At 40.7% G+C, this 10453-nt stretch overlaps 1 protein-coding gene across 1 annotated transcript in view; it reads right to left on the bottom strand.

Moving 5' to 3' along the window:
* Zmat4 (zinc finger matrin-type 4) overlaps positions 1 to 10453 on the bottom strand; it is a 457773-nt gene that overhangs the window by 14999 nt on the left and 432321 nt on the right. The window lies entirely within an intron of this gene.

Raw genomic sequence — 10453 nt, 5'->3', positions numbered from 1 at the left:
AAAAAAAAAAAAAAAAAAAAAAAAAAAAAAAACAAAGAAAATCAACACATACTATTTGTAAAAGAATCCAACAACCTTTGTGAACAGTGGATCACACTCATCGGATAATGCATCCCCACTCATTACATAGAGAAATTAAGATGTTCTTGACTGTCATGTGCAGGTCATGTCACACACATGCTAACAGTGCAAAAAAGATTTCTCAAAAAGATATGTGGAGAAAGATAAAGACTGGGATGAAGCTGACAGGACACCTGGCTCATTCAGTGACACATTTGCTTTGGAATCTCATGATCTTGTGGTCATTATGTTAATGTATGGCTGTTTTTCTTTTCCTGCTTTCTGACAAGCAATGAAGTTTAAAGGAGACAAAGAAGGGCAAATGAAGCAATTTCCACAGGCCCTCCCCTTATAAGAGTGGAAGTTGTTAGCTTACTCTGCAAGGGTAATTAAAAGTTATTCCAGAGGAAGATATGTTCAAATTATCCAGTTTGCATCTTTAGCCCTGCATCATCTCTTAAGTGCTGGGCCAAACTGCCTACAAGATGTAAAATGCCATGTTTTCTAAAATTTATTTTCCCACAAATCTCTGTCTCCTTATGCAGTTCTTGACTTAAGGAATGGTTCTGCCCAGTAACTAAGGCAAAAGCCAAGAGTCATAGATTCCTCAGGCACTACTCGTGTCCCAGTCACTGTTCATGTTGCTGACACCCAATACCCAACTGCAAAGAAGAAAAGCTTGTTTCAGCACATGCTTCCCTGAGTAGGCAACTGGCTCCCAAAACAGAGGAGCACAGGGGAGGAAATCTGCTCATCACATGGTGGCCAGGAAGTAGAAACCAAAGGAAGGAACCAGAAAGGAAGCCTCACCCACAGGGCCACACTCACAGTGACCCACATCTTCCAACCAGAACCCGTATTCTAACAATAAGTGAGTGACAATGCCACTGTAACTTAACCACTTTCCAAATACATGAGGTTTTGGGGCCATTGTTTATGTAAACCACAGCATTCTGCCCCACTCCCACCCAAGAATCATGCATATCTCTTCATGTAAAATGCGTTTCATACATCTCTAAAAGTTATCAACATGTGGACAGTTTCAGCTGAAGAATTCATATCCAAAGTCTCTTTTGAGGCTTTTAGGGCAAATTCTGAACTGTAAGCCCCTATAAAAATAAAAGAGGTAAGCCCTGCTGCTATACAATGATGAAAGGTAAACCTCTCATTCTCAAAGGGAAGAATAGGAGCATAGAAGTACATCAGACCAAAGCAAGAACAAAATCCAGTAGGGCAAACATTAAGTCTCCTAGCTCTGTGTTGAGCACCTAGGACAAGTTTGGTAAGATGTGAATTCCCAATGGCTTGGGTAGCCCCATAGCTCAGGATATTTTCCTGAGAAAGTCCATAAGGCTGTACTCTCAGGATGACAGTGCCTGACCTCGTATGTCTTATTCTGACATCTAGGTAGAAGACTCCCTAATCCCACAACTCTTGCATTATGCATGCTTGTAAAGCCAGTACAACATGGACAATGCCAGAGCCTGCCACAGGCTTGAGCAGTAGCTAGGTTCCTTGTAACATGGTGCAGAGTTCTCTGAGTGCTTGTATGGCCTGGATGGCTGGCACTGTGCACCAAGTCTAGGGAACAAATTCCCTGGGCAGTGGCCATTCTCAAGCCTGGCGCACTGCGGCTCTCTTCTTAAAGCAGTCTTACAATTTTTAGCCTGCAAAGAGTGAGGTTTCATTGGTTCCTTACATGCTCTCAAGACATCTTAGCTATTCTCCTCACATAAAGTTGTTGGCTTTTTTTTTTCTTAAAGCTAATCTTGTCAACAGCTACACTCCTCTTTTTTCCAGCTTTGTTAGACATTCAGGTAAAGCAGAAAACTTTTCAAATTGCAGTTTTACTCTTATTTCTTACAATAGATTTCACAAAAGCAGCAAGTATTAATCATGTTACAACCCGAAAATTAGGCTGCCTTGGAATTTTTTTTCACCAGATTGATTAGTCTACCACTTTTAATCTCAGTCTCCCACAAAATTCCTGGACATGATCAAAATATAGACAAATTTTCATTCAGTGAAAAGACATACATGGCCTCTAGTCCAACTGCCAATGGATTTCTTATTCCTGACTAAAATCACCTGAATTTTTCATTACAGCCTGCATTTCTGTCAATGTTCTGGTTTTCTGACTCTTACCAGAATCTTTCATTAAGGTTAGTGTATAACATTCTAGGACTTCTACACCCACCATCTCCAGCCTTTTCCAAACTCCTCCCTAAAGCCCAAAGGCCTCTAAACCATATGGTCAGGTAAATCCCAGCAGCAATCCCCCTTACCTAGTACCAAAATCTATCTTAGTCACTTTTCTTGTCACAGAGACACAATACACAACACTCACAACTCTAAGTAGCAGGGCTTTATGGCTTTTTTTCAGTCCTTGGTTGGCCAGCTCTTAAGACGAAACAGAATCATCACAGTATCATAGTAGAGAAAAGCTGATTACTTCATGGTGGCCAGGAAGTGACAAACAAAGGAAGGCACTGAGGGAGGAGATATACCCATCCAGGTCACACAGCCTCCTCTGGTCAGGTCTCACTTCCTTATAGCAAGTTAGTTCTAATCCTGCCATAATCCAATCCCCTTCTGTTTTGGATATGTGTCTAGATGTTCCCTCAAGTTCTCACGTGCTCCTACATGGGAAGGTGACTGATCACAGACATGGGATTCTGGATGATGGGTGTGTGCTGCTGGATTAGTCCTCTGATTGGCTGAGCATAGTTTTGGGTATGGATTTTTGAAAAAGGAAGGCCCACCTTGAGTGTGGTAATACCAACCAACAGGCCTAGATGGAATAGAAAGGGAAAGAAGGAAGGAAGGCTTGCTGTCTCCTGTCTGCCATGTCATGAACTGTTTCTCTTCTGATGACACCTCTGCAAGCTGTCCTGCTTTGAAACCAGCTGACTTTTGAAACTTCTGCAAACAATGAGCTAAAATAAACCTTTTTTCTTTCACCTGTGGGTGTCAAGTGTTTTGCCCCAGTGAGGATAAAGTTACTAAGATGTCTTTCCAAACATATAAGGTTTGTGGGTCATTTTATATATAAATCATAACAGCTGGTGATCATGCAAAGCTATTCTGATTTTCAAATACCTCTCTGAATTTCTGCATTTCAGTGTTAACACTATCAATTCAGAGCATATGCTATTAAATTCTCTCCCTGATTTTTTTTTAATCATATGGTCTAATCTATTCAGTGATTGATTGAGAGGGAGAAATCTGATTAGGTCTCCTTCCTGTTTGGAACTCTTCAATTTCCCCTCCATGTTTGAATTCATTAGACTTTGATTTGGTTGCTTAATATCTCTCTGGTTTTATTTCTCCCCTTTACCATTTTATCCTTCAAATAAAATATGCCTCATATTTCAGCTACTCTGAGCCTGCAGATGCAGCAGATTCATGATGCACATGTGCTTCTGACTCTTTTCCACGGGGGGCAGCTTGGGAATGTGAGACTTGGGCTAATGGATCTGCATCTCTGGAGGCACAGTCCTTTTGGGGTCCCAGCTGATGAACTCTGCCAACTCCTGTGGGCTGCTTCCTGGCCACAGTCAAGCAAAACAGGGAGAGTCAATCAGGCCTTTGCCAGAAAGATGGCCTTCCCCAAAGAGGCTTTGACTCTATGGTCCAGTGTCCAGTTTCTAAGACTACATGAAGTCCAGGACAATTCCACAAAAGCTTCCTTTCTTTTCTCCTTCACTAAGGGTTATACCTGTGATCAGAAATCCCCGTTAGTTTCTCCTGGATCCTGCTACACCATTTTAAAAGGTATATTCCTCAGTAAAATTCTACACACTTAATCTTCTTCTGGAATCTGCTTCCCAGAAGACTGTCACAGACAACAAATGAACAACCATAAGTGCCTACTCTTGGCCTGACACATCACTCCTCTATTAGGTATCTTAAGACTCATGGGTAAAACAATACATCAATTGTAACAATATAGCATGTATTTAAGTGTAGAATAGTGCTGTTAATATCAGAGAAAAACTTTTCATGTATTCATTGTATCCTAAGTGAAATGCCAACCTACCTCATCCATTAATTCATTGTAGTGCTGGTGTATTACACAACTGTTCTATGGGGTCCATAGAACAGGGCAGTGTTTGGCCTTAAACCAATAATAATTCATCAAAAACTTGGAAAATTTTTAGTATATCATAATCCATATCTATATCTGTATTTATATCTACTCCTACACCTTTATCTATGTCTACATCTGTATCTGTCTATATATCTATATATCTGTACATCCATTTATAGAATGTTTCCTGAATGAGTGGACATTTGCTGACTGAATAAGTGAGTATATGTGTGAATGGTACAAAAGTTTGCATGCAGAGATAGAAATTGGAGGACAAATAGAACCACAAAGGAGAAAGAGAAAATCCTTTATTTCCTTAAAGGAATATTGGTAAATGAATAAATTCTAATTGGTAAGGAAAGATTGTAAGAGAGATAACAGCCTGGTCCATTGAGATTTCCATTAAGAGTATAATTATATATCAAGTCCTTAAAATTGTGTTGTTTGCTGTAATGGTTACATGGTTATTGCTTTGTGCAATAGAAGATGCATTGATGTTCCAGGAAGGTGGATGGTTTATGGTAAGGAATACACAGCCATATCTCTAATTGAGACTGATTTGAATTTGCAGAACAGCCTCAAAGAAAAGCATCCCTCTCAGTTATACATGCAGCTTAGAAAGATGTATTGTGAAGAGCAAGGTGCTTTTCAAGGAATGACATAGGCTGATTGCTTACCCATCATCCACCTTTTTTAGGTGGATGCTACACTTTTCAAAATATTACTTAATCCATGAAGCATCTGCATCTGCAAGTCCTCATTTTCAGATATGAAAGCTTTGGTAGATACAGTGAACCTTAAAAAGATGGATTCAGATCCCAGCATTTTTTCTAAGCTATTTGACTTTGAATAGCAATCATAAACTCCCAGAGCACTATTTTTTTTAATAAAAGGAAAACAGGAAAGATGTCCTGTTGAGTTCATCAGCATTGAGTGAGTTCATTAACTTAGATGCCACAAGAACAATGTCTGACATGCATTGCTGGCCCACCAGGGCTGCCATGTTGGCAACTAATGTGCTCTATATGTCTGAGATGAGCTGGCAACTTGTTGTGCCCCCCAAATTAAAGCCTACTTGGAGAGTTTTCTCATGATCACCTCATCTCAGTAGTGTAGGTTCACTTATATTCCCAACCCCACTCATGAGTATAGTCCTTCTTTCACAGGGTCTGGAAATGTCCCAGGTGTACTTCCACCCTTTGGAAAACATCACCGCCAACCAAGCTGCCAGTCCAGTCCTTCAGGAGTCCCTGAAATTCTAAGATCATGGCTCCAGAGCTTTGTTCTCCCTTTCCCACTTGGTCCCTTCCGGCACAATCCAAACCTTCAGATTCTCTTTCTATTCCTCCTACCAAACCTATTCAGATCATTAAATAAATTGTGTTAAGGATCATTCAATAAACTTACCTAATATTTACTCTACTACTTGTGCCAGTCGCAGTGCTCACTTTCCTCAGAGACATTATACTTTACAGGAGACTGTGAAAACATACACATGAGCATAAAGAAAACTCTGTTGGAAGAACTTGAGCAGGGTATTAACTTGGCCCCATGGAAGAAACAGGAGATCCCTAAGTTGTCATAGGCACACAGCCATACAATCTGACATTGTCCAGGAAGCCCCAGGTGATCATCCTTGCCTTTAACAAGAGAGAGAGGAGCGACTCAGAATGTGCCCTCCAGATTTTCCACATTCCCCCTGCCAGAGGATGAGCTTAGTGCCCTCCAGATTTTCCACATTCCCCCTGCCAGAGGATGAGCCTTGCCTCCAGCTATCTGCCTTTACCATGACAGGATACAGTTTGTATCTGATAAGTGTAAACAAGTAGAATCAGTCATGTGGGGCTAGGAGTTTCAGTCTAGCTTCTGTTTGTACCATGCCAAGAGGAAGAGATGTGTAGCTGCACGAAAGCCTCCAGCTGACAGTCATGGGCATGTGCCATCTTGGGGTCAAATCCTCCAGCCTCTCTCAAAGTTTAAACTGGCTGTACTTTACAGATACTGTAACATAACAAATGTCCAAATGTCTAGTAGTTTAGGTTACTTAGTTTAGAATAATTTGTTATTCCATATTAGATAAAGATAGATAATAAAAAAGAAATGAACATACTATCATTTTGCAGCTTGTCAGAAGTGGAAGGTGGCATATAGTGCTGTCAGCTGGCTGAGTTTCTTGTGCCATAAGCTTTGCACTTGCAAATGCTAAAAGGTTCCAAGTTTGACTCTTTGAACTTTTGAAACTTTGAAACTTTTAACTTTTGAACTCTTTGCAAGTTTGAAATGTTTGACTCTCCTCCAAGGTGAGGATGTCTGTGTAGGCCATAGGTAGCTTTAAGGATCAAAATGCTGGCTCTTTGCAAACATTAATACAGTGTGTCATGCCTGATGCCTTTTTATCCTTATAATAATTTCACTGGCTGTGTAAGGAAATTATTACTCTGCATGTCTTAGATGGTATTAAATGGATTGCCTAAGTTTTCATACATAATGAGGCATGTGGATGGTAGAATTCCTGGCCCCTGAACTTCAATCAAACATGATACCCTTCCAAAGTCAAAAGCTGTTAGCTAATAGAAGAAAGGAAAAAAATAAACACTGGCAGTTCTTTCTGTGCTAAGAATTACAGTAGATACTTTTATAAACCATAGCTCATTTAATAATCACGTCCAGTGATGGAAATCTTAACATTGGTCTTCAGATGAGGACTCTTGAGAGTGAGAGAAATTAGCAAGAGCTTTTCCAATGGCCACTTGTACTACTCGAGAACGTCCGCATCATAATTATGTGCACACACACACACACACACACACACACGTGTGAGTGTGACTATGAATTAATGCTAGTATTTTGCTCTTTGTGGCCGTAGTGCTTATCACTGGCTATGATGTCATGTAGGATTTTCTATAAGGGTATTGTCACATAATGGCTTTTGTGTTTGGGTAAAAAGTAGACTAACTACAACTTTAGTTGAACTACCAACTTCTGTTTCTGCTTTTGCTAATGACTAACTCATCACTTTCACTTTTGTTAAAACAATAACTAAGCAAAGTAATCTAGGTGTTAGAAAAATGATATAAATTTCTGCTGTCACAAAGTTTACATGAAAGTGTTAAGCAGTGAGAAAGATGATGAAATCAGGTTTCATTCCCACTCCCTTTCATTCACACCTGTTGGGTCATCAAGAACATTTGTCCATCTTTTCTTTCCACAAATGCCTCCCAAGTACTTCGAATCACAACCTCAGATATCCTGCACTGTCTTCATAACAACACCAACAATATCAATAAAAACAGCAACTTGAACTTGCCAAGGGCTTTCCCAGGATAAACAAGCCCTCTCACCCTCTCCTTGGATTGACTAAAGTGACTTTACATAATTCCCATCACCTCATGAAATACATAGACATCCTCATTTTTCAGATGAAAAGAGTGAATTTTAGTGTGGTTAAGCTATTTTCCTGAGAGTCACCCAGAGTTGAAGGAACACTGGAAGTGTGATGTCAGAGCTCCTGCCACTTGATATAAACCTGTCTTTTCCAGTCTCCCTTCCTTCACTCCAGCTTTCCTGCTCCCTAGTAAGACTGACCCTAGACACCCAGCTTCTCCGAGGCTCCTTCAGCCCTGGACAAATACACCTCTCATCTCTTCAAATCTCTGCACCTGTCCTTCTCCTACCCACAGGCAGGCTGTGTTCCATTTTGTTTGCCCCTCTGCATGGCACAATCTGCCTTTGTCCAGTCCCAGTCTGTATTTAGACTTCATTGTTACCAGATTTCTTTCCTGCCTTTAACACTGCCTCCATATCCCTTCTTACAAATTCGTCCTGAGTTCTCAGGCTCCAACCACGTGATCTGCCTATCACAATGAAATTGCTCGCTGATCTCCTGCTGTCTTCCAGGGTTTCACCCTCTATTCCTCTCTTCTCACTCTGCATCTCTTTGAGTCACCAGCACTTGCACTGATGTAACTTTCACTGTGTGAGGAGTATCAAAGCTATACTTTCATCTTAATCTACTTCATGCACTCTCTGATTCGTATGTCAGTGTTTTTTATTGGTCATTTTTTCTTAATATTTTGTAGGGCCGGCCTGGCCTGATAGCTTAACAGAGTAAAGCACCTGCTTGGGCAGAGCACAGCAGCTGGGGTAAGAGTCCCAGCTTGCCATGCTGGCCCCACTCCCAGGGCATGCTGAGACAGTGAACGAGACTGAGTATGGTAGTGTGTACCTGTAATGCCAGCACTTGGGAGGCTGAAAACAAGAGAATCACTATGAGTCCAATCTACGTAATGAGACCCCATAGACCCTATAGACCCTGTCCTAAATACAGAGGGAAAAAAAGACAATTTGTTTATTTTTCAACTTCTACATGGATAGAAATGAAATCATAAATTTTCTTTCTTTCAAAGAAGATTTCCCTCCTTTGTCCACATGGTACCATGAGATATCTTGAGTTCCACCTCATGCTTTCTTTCACTCATTCCTTTCTGTAGCTTGCAGTGTGACTGATATCTCTGCTCTGCTAAGGCCCACAGCCTTGTTCCTAGTGCACACTCTCACCACTTCCTGCCTGAACTGCTTCAGAACTCTATGGTCATTTTTATTTCTTGCTGTTTCCACCTCACATCTCTCAGGTGCTGGACTAAAATGACTTTAGTGTTATCCCACTCCTATGAAACAAGCACTTTTGAAATACTTTTCTCTTCCTCTCTTGCACCCTCTCTTCTTTCTGTCTTTCCCTTTCTCCTCAATTTTTTAACACTGGATATTGAATCCAGAGCTTTCACATGGAGTTATATCCCCAGACCTTTTTAATTTTGAGACAGAGACCTGTTAAGTCACTAAATAGCCCAGGCAGGGCTTGAACTTGTGATCTTGCTGCCTTGACCTCCCAGCACAAGTAGTATAATACAAGTATGTACCACCACACCCAGCTATTACTTTTCTTTTTTAAATGACATTTGACAGTCTGTATTCTAGCTGTCATCTCCTGCTTACTTCGCAGGCTTAAGCTGGTCATTTCTCTGCATTCTACCAGGTTCTTCCCTAGCACCATTTTAAAAACTGTAGTTGCCTGAAGACACCAAGAAGTGTCACTTTTTAAAAAATAAATCACTCTTAACTAATGGCTTTGGACCAGCCCCTTTACTTTCCCTCATATCTGCCCAGTTCTCAATAGTTCCTCTGGCTGCTATGTAGGGAATGGCACAGAAGGCCAATGTGTCCCCTGAGCCTGTCAGGACATCTGACAAGAGACAGAGTAGAGCCTTAGGCCAAGGGCCTGATGGGGGAAATGGGAGAGTGGACAGACCTGAGAGCTGTAAAGTGGAGTTCCTCGCATTGCTCAGGTGGATATGAAAATGCAAGAAATGAACAAAAATTAACAGTTAGATATTTGGCTAGAGCAGCTGGATAAATGGTAGTGCTTTTACCCATATAAGGGAATTGGAAGCAAAGATACAGAAAGTCATTAAGGAGGTAGAGAGAGAAGTATTCTTTTTTACTATGTTAATCTTGAGTTCTTGATGAATACGCAGGTTTTGAACATCTGGGCATCCAAAGACAGGTCAGAGTTGAAGATCTATATTTGAGGTTCACACACACATGTGCGCAAGTGTGTGCGCGCATGCGCGCACGCACACACACAAATTGAGTTGAGTATCTTTCCAAAAGGATGTTAACAGAAAGTAAGTGACAACCCAAAAACATAGTGCCCTTGTGACCAAGAATATATGCAAATCTTCTCTTGGAAGAAGCTGCAGAGGGCTCATGGGATTGGCCAAACATTCAGTGTCACATTTGTACCTTTTTGTTCTAAATCTGTCCCACTCTCCAGCCAGCTCCTGCCTTCACACCAGCTGCAGTAGCCTTCCTCTAGAAATTGCTCACAATTGTGTCCCCTGAGCAGTGTCAGGGATACCAACTCACAAAGTGACTAGGCTATTTTCCTTGGAATGGTCTACCTCAATCCTGTCAACTTTAAATATACATGTTGAAAGTAAAATAGATAATTTCAGCAAAGTAAATTGGACATTTTATTGTAACTGCTTATCATGAGCAAATTATATGAATAATCTACCTCTGATAACAATCTGTTTTCCATGAAAGCTGTACAGTAATTTTCCAAACCATAGCAACAGCAGAAATTCCTTCCTTTTGATCTTCATTGCTCTTTTTTAGAAAACAGATCACTGTATCTTTCCTTTCAAAATAATCTCAGTACATACATAAAACCATAGGCTCTCCAGGGGATATTTTAATTCCATAGCTTCCTGGGTACATTTCCTCCTAAGTGGATAATAATTA

This window comes from Octodon degus, unplaced genomic scaffold (genome assembly GCF_000260255.1).
Source record: "Octodon degus isolate 3935 unplaced genomic scaffold, OctDeg1.0 scaffold00051, whole genome shotgun sequence".
NCBI classification, from domain to species: domain Eukaryota; kingdom Metazoa; phylum Chordata; class Mammalia; order Rodentia; family Octodontidae; genus Octodon; species Octodon degus.
Note: the sequence above shows the minus strand (reverse complement) of the source record. Positions and strands in the feature narration are given on the sequence as shown.